Source organism: Jaculus jaculus, chromosome X (genome assembly GCF_020740685.1).
Source record: "Jaculus jaculus isolate mJacJac1 chromosome X, mJacJac1.mat.Y.cur, whole genome shotgun sequence".
Lineage (NCBI taxonomy): Eukaryota > Metazoa > Chordata > Mammalia > Rodentia > Dipodidae > Jaculus > Jaculus jaculus.
The window spans coordinates 152,449,165-152,460,385 of record NC_059125.1 but is presented as its reverse complement, the minus strand read 5'-3'; the positions used below and the strand labels follow the sequence as shown (position 1 = coordinate 152,460,385).

General features: G+C 44.4%; 1 pseudogene; it reads left to right on the top strand.

Moving 5' to 3' along the window:
* The first annotated feature begins 6,352 nt into the window (after positions 1-6,352).
* LOC101601406 lies at positions 6,353-7,832 on the top strand (annotated as a pseudogene).
* The last annotated feature ends 3,389 nt before the right edge of the window (positions 7,833-11,221 follow it).

Sequence of the window (11,221 nt, the reverse complement as noted above, 5' to 3'; positions counted from 1 at the left end):
TGTGCATCGGGTTTATGTGGGTACTACGGACTTGAATCTGAGCCCTTGGGCTTCAAAGGCAAGTGCCTTGACCACTAGAAAATCTCTCCAGGCACCCTAATTATTTCTTTTATTGTATTTTATTTAATATTAGGGTTTTTGTTGGATTTTGTTTTTGTTTTTCTAGGTAGGGTCTTGCTCTAGCTCAGGCTGACCTGGCATTCATTATGTAACCTCAGGGTGTCCTCGAAATTATGGCAATCCTCTTACCTCTGCCTCCCAAGTACTGGGATTAAAGGTATGCACCACCATGCCCAGCCCATTTTAGTTCTGAACATTTTATTTTATTTTATTATTTTTTTGTTTTGTTTTTAATTTTTTTTAATTTTTATTAGCATTTTCCAAGATTATAAAAAAAAATCCCATGGTAATTCCCTCCATCCCCACCCCCCACACTTTCCCCTTTGAAATTCCATTCTCCATCATATTACCTCCCCATTACAATCATTGTACTTACATATATACAATATCAACCTATTAAGTACCCTCCTCCCTTCCTTTCTCTTCCTTTTATGTCTCCTTTTTAACTTACTGGCCTCTGCTACTAAGTATTTTCATTCTCACATAGAAGCCCAATAATCTGTAGCTAGTATCCACATATAAGAGAGAACATGTGGTGCTTGGCTTTCTGGGCCTGGGTTACCTCACTTAGTATAATCCTTTCCAGGTCCATCCATTTTTCTGCAAATTTCATAACTTCATTTTTCTTTACCGCTGAGTAGAACTCCATTGTATAAATGTGCCACATCTTCATTATCCACTCATCAGTTGAGGGACATTTAGGCTCGTTCCATTTCCCAGCTATTATAAATTGAGCAGCAATAAACATGGTTGAGCACGTACTTCTAAGGAAATGAGATGAGTCCTTTGGATATATGCCTAGGAGTGGTATAGCTGGGTCATATGGTAGATCAATCTTTAGCTGTTTTAGGAACCTCCACACTGATTTCCACAATGGCTGGACCAGATTGCATTCCCACCAGCAGTGTAGAAGGGTACCTCTTTTTCCACATCCCCGCCAACATTTATGATCATTTGTTTTCATGATGGTGGCCAATCTGACAGGAGTGAGATGGTATCTCAATGTAGTTTTAATCTGCATTTCCCTGATGGCTAGTGACGTGGAATATTTTTTTAGATGCTTATATGCCATTCGTATTTCTTCCTTTGAGAATGCTCTATTTAGCTCCATAGCCCATTTTTTGATTGGCTTGTTTGATTCCTTATTATTTAACTTTTTGAGTTCTTTGTATATCCTAGATATTAATCCTCTATCAGATATATAGCTGGCGAAGATTTTTTCCCATTCTGTAGGTTGCCTCTTTGCTTTATTTTAGTTCTGAACATTTTATTTTGGTAGGGTCTCTCACTCTAGCTCAGGCTGACCTGCTATTCACTATGTAGTCTCAGGTTGGCCTCAAATTCCTGATAGTCCTCCTATGTCTGCCTCCTGAGTGCTGGGATTAAAGGCATGCACCACCATACCTGGCAGTTTTAAAATATTTTATTTTTATTCATTTACTTATTTAACAGAGAAAGAGGGAGAGAGAGAGAGTGGGCACACCAGGGCCCCCAGCCAATGCAGACGAACTCCAGACGTGTGCACCCCCTTGTGCATCTGGCTAAAGTGTGGGTCCTGGGGAATGGAACCTGGGTCCTTTGGCTTTGCAGGCAAACACCTTAATAACAAAGCCATCCCTCTAGCCCCATATCTGGCAGTTTTGAACATTTTAAAGAACTCTTCAAGAGAGATGTACTTGATGATCCTGATTCACCACTTGTGAGAAGTAAGAAATTCAGTGACTCTGAATATAAAACTTTTTTGTTTCTTTTTGTTTGAGGTAGGGTCTCACTCTAGCTCAGGCTGACCTGGAATTCACTATGTAGACTCAGGGTGGCTTCAAACTCACGACGATCCTCCTACCTCTGCCTCCTGAGCGCTGGGATTAGAGGCATGAGCAACTATGCCCAGCTAAATTTTTTTTAAAGACTGTTCCATTGTCTTTGCTAAATTTCTTTCTTTCTTTTATTTTAAATATTTTATTTTTATTTATTTATTTGACAGAGAAAAAGGGGGAGAGAGTGGGAATACCAGGGCCTCCAGCCACTGCAAACGACCTCCAGACACGTGCACCCCCTTGTGTATCTGGCTAACATGGGTCCTGGGGCATTGAAGCTGGGTCCTCTGGATTTGCAGGCAAACACGTTAACTGCTAAGCCATCCCTCCAGCCCTATTTTATTTTATTTTATTTATTTGAGAGACAGAGAGAGAATGGGTGAGCCAGAGCATTCAGCCACTGCAAACGAATTCCAGAAGCATGTACCACCTTGTGCATCTGGCTTATGTGAGTTCTGGGGAATCAAACCTGGGTCCTTTAGCTTAGCAGGTAAATACCTTGTTTGCCAAGCCATCCCTCCAGCCCTGAATATAAAACTTTTTTTGTTTTGTTTTGTTTTGTTTTTGTTTTTGTTTTTTAGTTTTTAGTTTTTCAAGGTAGGGTCTCACTGTAGCCCAGGCTGACCTAGAATTCACTATGAAGTCTCAGGATGGCCTTGAACTCATAGCGAACCTCCTACCTCTGCCTCCCAAGTGCTAGGATTAAAGGTGTGTGCCACCACGCCCGGCTTAAAACTTTGGAACATTTGTTGGAAAGTAAGAGACAGCCAGGTGTGGTGGAAGTACTCTCCACTCCTAGCAGTGAATACATTCTCACTCCCACCCCTGAGGTACTGTGCTCTCATCCTTGTCTGAGGGAATTAATCCTGTATCGTCTGAGGAACCAACAATGACCTTCCCTGCAGGAGATGCCAAACAATAAAGAAAAATGAAGTCATGAAATTTGCAGGAAAATGGATCGATCTGGACAGGATTATACTAAGTGAGGTAACCCAGGCCCAGAAAGCCAAGCGCCACATGTTCTCTCTCATATGTGGATCCTAGCTACAGAAGATTGGGCTTCTGTGTGAGTAGAAGAAAACTCAGTAGCAAAGGCCAGTAAAATAGAAAAGAGATATGAGGGGAAGAAAAAGGAAGGGAGGGGGATATTTAATATAATGGTATTGTATATATGTAAGTGGAAGAATAGATTAATGGGGGTGAAAAGGCCCAAAGTGAGGTCATGGGAAGAGATTGAGTAAAGGAAAGGTGGAGGGAGGGCTAAAATCAAAAGCTACAGAATATAAATAAATCATATGGAAACCTATTTTTTGGACAATGGAAAACTCAGGAGCCATAGATTGTGGCTAGAAAATTGTCAGTGCCAGGGATGGGATACCTTCCAGTGAGTTGTTGGCCAGGAAGGTCCCTCATGCCCCCAAAACATCATAGGCCATTGCTGAGGCCCTTGGTTCCCAACCAGGAATAGATAGTAAGACCCTATTGCTGAAGACTCCACATACTTGGGCTGCAAGGTCACTGAGAAATCCTGCTGGAACTGAGCTGATAACCTTCTCCATGTAGACCAGCTGACAGAAAGCTGGAAGAAGCCATGCTGCATGCAGTTCAATGGGAGAGAGAGAAATCACCAGTGAAGATACTCAACAGTGAACACTGCAAGCGTTATATTTTGCAAGCCAGGCCAAATGAGCCAATGGGTACAATAGTGGCATGTCCGTCATGCTGGAAACCAACTGCCCTCTAATTGGACTGGAGGCCCGCTCCATGGGAGGGAATACAACCCTGATACTGAAAACCTACAACAGGGTTAGTCATGAGCCCTAGGGGTATAATGTCTGCTGCTGTCTGGCTAAATGTATATACTATGCCTACCAAACTGCCCAGTAAGCACTTCTCTCAATGTTCATACCTATGTATTAATGCTACTCTCACTTTTGGTACAGAATCTTCTCTTTTCAGATGACAGTGACCTTAGGATGACTTAGAAGGCATCATGGTGCTGGAAAGAAGTGACTGGAGTATTGAGTAACATGTCGATCACACCTTCCAAGGCTCAGGGTCTATTGTGGAAGAGATGGAGGAAAGAATGTAAGAGCCAAAGGAAGTGTAGGACTCCTTTCAACAGGCTCCCCCCAGACACAAAATGGCCTGGATATCCATGACCTCACAGTGTCTGACACTACCTACACAAGACCATCATAAGAGGAGGAAAAGATCATGACATCAAAATAAAAGAGAGAATGATTGAGATGGGGAGAGGATATGATGAAGAATGGAATTTCAAAGGGGAAAGTGGGGGGAGGGAGGGCATTACCATGGAATATTTTTTATAATCATGGAAGTTGTTAATAAAAAAAAAAGTTGAAAAGAAAAAAAAAAGAGATGCTAAAGAAGATCAAGTTGATACCCCTTCGCACCTACAGCCCTTCACCTCTAGACCTAGATCTGACGTAAGGCTAAGCAGGCCCCTAAGGGTGAGATAGAAAGTGTGGCCCATGATGAGTTGTGATACTGCTCTAAAGAACTTCAAATGTTTTCTAACTCATACAAACAGAAGTCTGGGGAATATGTGTGAGAATAGATCTTTTATTCATTTATTTATGAAAGACAGATAGAATGAGGCAGACAGAGTTGTATGGGTGTGCCAGAGCCTCCTGTCACTGCAAATGAACCCTAGATGCATACACCACTTTGGGCATCTGGCTTTACATGGGTACAGGGGAGTTGAACCCAAGTTATCAGGCTTTGCTGAGCCATCTTTGCAGATCCTGGGAATGGATTTAAGGGTGTGGGATGATGGAGAAAGGAATATAAAATTAGATCAGGCTGAGCTGATTGGTGGCACACTCAATCTCTCTCAAATAAATAAATAAAAATAAAATATTTTAGCAGGGTATGGTGGTACACACCTTTAATCCCAGCACTCGGGAGGCAGAGGTAGGAGGATTGCAGTGAGTTCCAGGCCATCCTGAGACTACATAGTGAATTCCAGGTCAGCTTGGGCTAGAGTGAGACCCTAACTTGAAAAACCACAAAAAAATTAGATCAGGCTGAGTTCATCAAAATGGGGTGATTGAATAGAGAGTCTGGTATTTTTTTTTAATTTAGGTTTAATACTGCATCATGTACAGTTTAAAAAAATGTGCCACTAGCTGGGCATGGTGGCACTTGCCTTTGACCTCAGCACTTGGGAGGCAGAGGTAGGAGGACTGCTATATGTTAGAGGCCACCCTGAGACTCCATAGTGAATTCCAGGTCAGTTTGGGCTAGAGTGAGACCCTACCTCGAAAAAAAAAAAAGAAAGAATAACAAGGTGCCAAGAGGGCTGGTGAGAGACTTAGTGGTTAAGGCATTTGCCTGCAATGCCTAAAAACTCATGTTCAAATCTCCAGGTCCCATGTAAGCCAGATGCACAGTGACACATGACACAAGCACACAATGTCACACAAAGGGACTCACACATGTGGAGTTCATTTGTAGCAGCTGAAGGCCCTGGAGAGTCGGAAAGCTCTGGAGAACCCATTCTGTCTGTCTGCCTCTTTCTCTCTCAAAATAAATAAATAAATAAAAAGGTGCCAAGAGCTTATTTGGTTGGTTGAAATATGGGTCAAAAGATGGTCTACTGTAAATGAGCGGGAGTTGTCTAATAACCCTTGGTTTAATGTTGATGAGGGAATTAAACGTTTCAGGAAGGGCTAGGAATATGGCTCCGTGAGTGTATTGGTTTAGCATACAGAAGACCCTGGGCTCAATCCCCAGCACCAAATAAGGAAGAAAGCAAACAAGCAAACAAAATAAAACTCAGGAAAATTGGAATGGTAGAGTACATTTGCCAAGTAAAATCATCTTAATCCTCTACAATGGGAGAGTCCTGAAGATGTGCCCTTCACTAAGAGTGTAAAAAACAGATTTAATCCCAGCACTCAGGAGGCAGAGGTAGGAGGACTACTGTGAGTTTCAGGCCAGCCTGACACTGCAGACTGAGTTCCAGGTCAGCCAGGGCTAGAGTGAAACCCTACCGTGCAAAAAATAAAAATAAAAAACAAGAAAAGAGCCGGGCGTGGTGGCACACGCCTGTAATCCCAGCACTAGGGAGGCAGAGGTAGGAGGATCACCATGAGTTCAAGGCCACCCTGAGACTCCACAGTGAATTTCAGGTCAGCCTGGGCTACAGTAAAACCCTACCTCGAAAAACAAAAACAAAAACAAAAAAGGAGGTTCCCCTTCTCCTCCGCCCCGGCCCTGAGCCCTCGACCTCGGCGTCCCAGGCCAGGCCGCGGCCGCCGGCGGGCTGCGGACTCCGGGCTTGATGCGCCGGCGTCCGTCCGTCGCCCTGCCCTCCGTCCGCGTCCACCCTCGGCTCGGCGCCGGCGTCTGCCGCGGACCAGCCCCTTCCGACTCGCCGGGCCGCCGGCATGTCTCAGCCGGGCATCCCGGCCTCTGCGCCCGGCCTGCCGCCCCAGAACGGGGCCGCGTCGGCCTCCGGCTCGGTCTACAGCAACGGTCCTGTCCACAATGCACTGATGTCTTCACACCTGTCAGTGGGCCAAAAATCCCCAGCTTCCAGGAGCCTACCCTCATCTCATGCCAGCAAAGACTTTGACTGCCTTTCCTGAACAGTCTAACTCTGGTGGTTCTCAGGGACCTGGGCAGACTCTTACTAGACCACCTGTGGCTTCTAATCCATCAACACCTTCACTACACAGTGGTCCTGTTCCTCAAATGCCACTCCCTGCTTCTCAGAACCCAGCTGCTTCACTGATGCCTTCTGGTAGTTTTCTGCCTGGCGCAAATCAACCACCACCTCTGAATTGGCAACATAACTACTCATCCACTGGGTCACAGACAAACCACTGTCCTCGTGTGTCCCAACCAGCAGTATCTGGGAACACGAGTTTAACAAATCATCAGTGTGTTTCTTCTGGAGACCCCTCACTGCAGAGTAGCTTCATAAAATCAGGTTCGGCACTTCCCTTACAGAATCCACCTCTGCCTACCACTTTCCAACCAGGAGCTCCTCCTGGGCCCCCTCCAGCTGGCCATCCACCTCCTCCAAGGGGCCCCCTGCCCCAGAAGCCATCATCTAGAGCTGCACCTCCACTTTCATTTAATTCAGCTGTCAACCAAGAAGGTGTTATATCTAATGCCAATAATGGATCTATGGTGGGCCATAGTACTTATGATGAAATTGAAGGAGGTGGCTTCTTGGCAACACCACAGCTTACCAGTAAGAATCCCAAAATGAGCCGAAGCGTTGGGTGTGCGTACCCCTCCTTGCCGCCTGGCTATCAGAACACAGCTCCACCAAGCACAGCTGGAATGCCACCATCTTCCTTGAATTATCTAAGTGGCCCCCAAGCCTTTACTCAGCCTTCCTTAGGTGCTAATCATTTAACTGCAAGCATGAGTGGATTAAATCTGCATCCAGAGGGCCTAAGAGTTGTCAATCTTCTTCAAGAAAGAAACATGCTTCCCTCGACACCTTTGCAGCCTCCAGTTCCAAATCTACATGAAGACATCCAAAAACTCAACTGTAACCCAGAGTTATTTCGATGCACGCTGACTAACATTCCTCAGACTCAGGCCTTACTGAATAAAGACAAACTTCCTTTGGGTCTTCTGCTTCATCCTTTCAAAGATCTAGTGGTATGTTTATTTACTGAAAATAAATCTCTTATGGAAATAAGCTTGGTGATAAAAATTTTCTGTATCAGATTTAAAATTTAAATATCTTTTTTTCCTAATAAAAAACTGTATTTACAAAAAAAAAAACAAAAACAAAAACGGAAAAGAAAAAGAAAAAGAAACAGATATGTGAGGGGAGTACCAGCATGCTTGAAGAGCTGACTCGTGGCTCTTCGTGTAATGCGGACCTAACAGTGGGAGCCACAGTAGCTGAATTAGATAACATATGCAATGGATGTAACTGGATCCCGGAGTAACAAGTGCAAATAGCAGCACTGAATTGTCAAGGGTGAGGTAAGCATATACAGTAAGGGACAGCACAGCAATGTTTTTATAATGGTATGACTCATGCAGACCTTTGGCACTGGCTGATTAATCATGGTGTTCCCAGAAGTGAAAGAGACAAAAAAGCCTACTAAGTTCTTGCTAAATCTGTATATGCAGGAAAGTTCCAGAGCAAAGAAATGAAAGGCTTCTCTGAATCATAGCAACAGAAAATCATGGTCTCCTAACCAATTTCCAGACTGCAGCCAGTTTACAGACCCAGAACCCATTGAACAAATGACCTTGAGGGACTTCTACAACTCCAAAAAGTTTTGTATTACGTTTACTCCTATCCTTCCTCAAAGGGACCTATGGAATTTTAGTAGGGTGATTATACATTGGGGGACAGGAAATAGACCTTTCAGGGCCTCCTGGACACTGGCTCTGAATTGAAATTGATTCCAGGAGACCCCAAACAGCATCATGGTCATCCAGTAAAAGTAGGTGCTCCTGGAGATTAGGTGACAGGTGAGTCCCTGAACTCATCCTGTAGTTATTTCCCCAGTCCCAGCGTGCTTAATTGGGACAGATATATTTAGAATTTGGCAGAATTCCCACTTTGGTTCCCTGACTTGTGGAGTAAGGGCTATTATGGTTAGAAAGGCCAAATGGAAGCCACTGGAGCTCCCACTACTGGGGAAAATAGTGAACCAAAAACAATGTCACATCCTTGGAGGGACTGCAGATTGTCACCATAAAGGACTTGAAAGACGCAGAGGTGGTCGTTCCCAACATGTCTCCCTTTACTTTTTTTAAATATTTTATTTATTTATTCATTTCACAGAGAAAGAGGGAGGGATACAGAGTGTGAGAGAGAATGGGCACGCCAGGTCCTCCAGCCACTGCAAACAAACTCCAGATGCATGAGCCCTTGGTGCATCTGGCTAACGTGGGACCTGGGGTATTGAACCTGGTCCTTTGGCTTTACAGGCAAATGCTTTAAACGCTAAGCCATCCCTCCAGCCCCACGTCTCCCTTTAACTCTCCTTTTTAGCCTGTTCAGAAGATAGATGGATCTTAGAAAATGACAGCTGATTATCATTAACTTTATCAAGTGGTGATTCTAATTGCAGCTGCTGTACCAGACATGGTTCCTTTACTTAAGCAGATTACCACATCTCTTGGTACCTGGCATATAGCTACTGATCTTGCTAATACTTTCTTCTCCATATCTGTCCATAAGGCCCACAAGAGTAATTTGCTTTCAGCTGACAAGGCCAGTAATACAGCTTTACTATTTTATCTCAGGGTTATATTAACTCTCCAGCCCTGTGTCATAACCTAGTTTGCAGGGATCTTGATCGCCTGCTCCTTCCACAAGGTATCACATTGGTCCACTATATTGAGGATACCCACTATATTGAGGATATGCATGGGTTCAGCAAAATGGGTTTCCATTAACTAAGGCTGACCTGGCTACAGTTGCTACTGAATGTCAAATCTTCCAGCCGCAGCAGAGACCAACACTGAGGCCCCAATATGGCATCATTCCTCAGGGTGGCTAGCCAGTAACCTGGTGACAGGTTGACTAGATTAGACCATTTACATCATGGGAAGGACAACATTTTGTCCTTACTAAAATAGACACTTATTCTGGGTATGGATTTGCCCTCTTGCACATAGTTCTTCTGTCTAAACTACCATCTATGGACTTACAGAATGCCTTTTCCACCATCATGGTATTCCACACAGCCATGCTTCTGACCAAGGAATTCACTTCACAGTCAAGGAAGTATGGCAGTGGGCTCATGCACATGGAATTCACTGGTCTTACCATATTCTCCACAATTCTGAAGCGGCTGGCTTGATAGGAAGGTGGAATGGCCTCTTAAAGAAACAGTTACAGGGCCTGGAGAGAAGGCTCAGCACTTAAAGGCACTTGCTTATAAAACCTACTGGCTCAAGTTTGATTCCTCAGTACCCAAATAAAACCAGATGCACTAAGTGGCATATGCATTTGGAGTTCATTTGTAGCAGCAAGAGGTCCTGGCGTGCCCATTCTCTCTCTCTCTCTCTGCTTGCAAATAAATAAAACTTTTAAATATTTTTAAAAAGAAACAGTTCCACTGTCGATGAGGTAGTAATAGCCGGGAGGGCTGAGGCAGGGTTCTCCAGAAAGCCATACACACATTGAATCAGCATCAAATATATATTTGTTTCTTCTATAGCCAGGATTCACAGGTCCAGAAATCAAGGGGTATAAATGGGAATGGTATAACTTATCCAAGTAACTCTTTAGCCAAATTTTTGCTTCCTGTTCTCACAACCTTGTGCTCTGCTAGCTTAAAGGCATTGGTTCTAGGTGGTTGAGTGCTTTTTCCAGGAGGCACAAAAATCATTCCATTGAACTGGCTAAGACTTCCCCTTGGCCACTTTGGGCTCGTGATGCCTTTGAGTCAACAAGCTAAAAAAGGAATTATAGGGCTGGAGAGATGGCTTAGCGGTTAAGCGCTTTCCTGTGAAGCCTAAGGACCCCGGTTCAAGGCTCGGTTCCCCAGGTCCCACATTAGCCAGATGCACAAGGGGGCGCACACGTCTGGAGTTCATTTGCAGAGGCTGGAAGCCCTGGCGCGCCCATTCTCTCTCTCTCCCTCTATCTGTCTTTCTCTCTCTGTCTGTCACTCTCAAATAAATAAATAAATAATTAAAAAAAAAAGGAATTATAGTGTTACCAGAGGTGACTGATCCAGACTATTGGGTGAGGGGGGGGGTTCTCCTCAACAATGGAGGTAAAGAAGAATATGTCTGGAGTGCAAGAGATCCTTTTTTATTTTTTTTCAAGGTAGGGTCTCAGTCTAGGCCAGGCTGACCTAGAATTCATTATGTAGTCTCAGGGTGGCCTCGAACTCACAGTGATTCTCCTACCTCTGCCTCCCGAGTGCTGGGATTAAAGGCGTGTACCACCATGCCCGGCTAAGTGATCCTTTATGGTGTCCACACATCTGAACACACATACACTTATGCACACCATACACTCACAAGTAAAAAAAAAAAAAAAGAGCTATAGAACTACCTAAGTGCCCTGAGGAAGGTGGGGCTGGCTATGGGGACAGCTGAGCCTTCTCTTAGAAAGCCCTCCTCCTTCCTTTACACTCACTCTCACCACATCCCCTTCTGCTTTCACACACATTTACAGGACAGAGACATTGAGTTGCCAGAACCTAAGCCTGGGGAGAATGACTGCTAAATGGCCACAGGGTCCTTGGGATGATAAAAATGCTCTGTAAGTAGGCATGGCTGTGTGGCATCATGACAAGACTAAAATGGCTGAAATG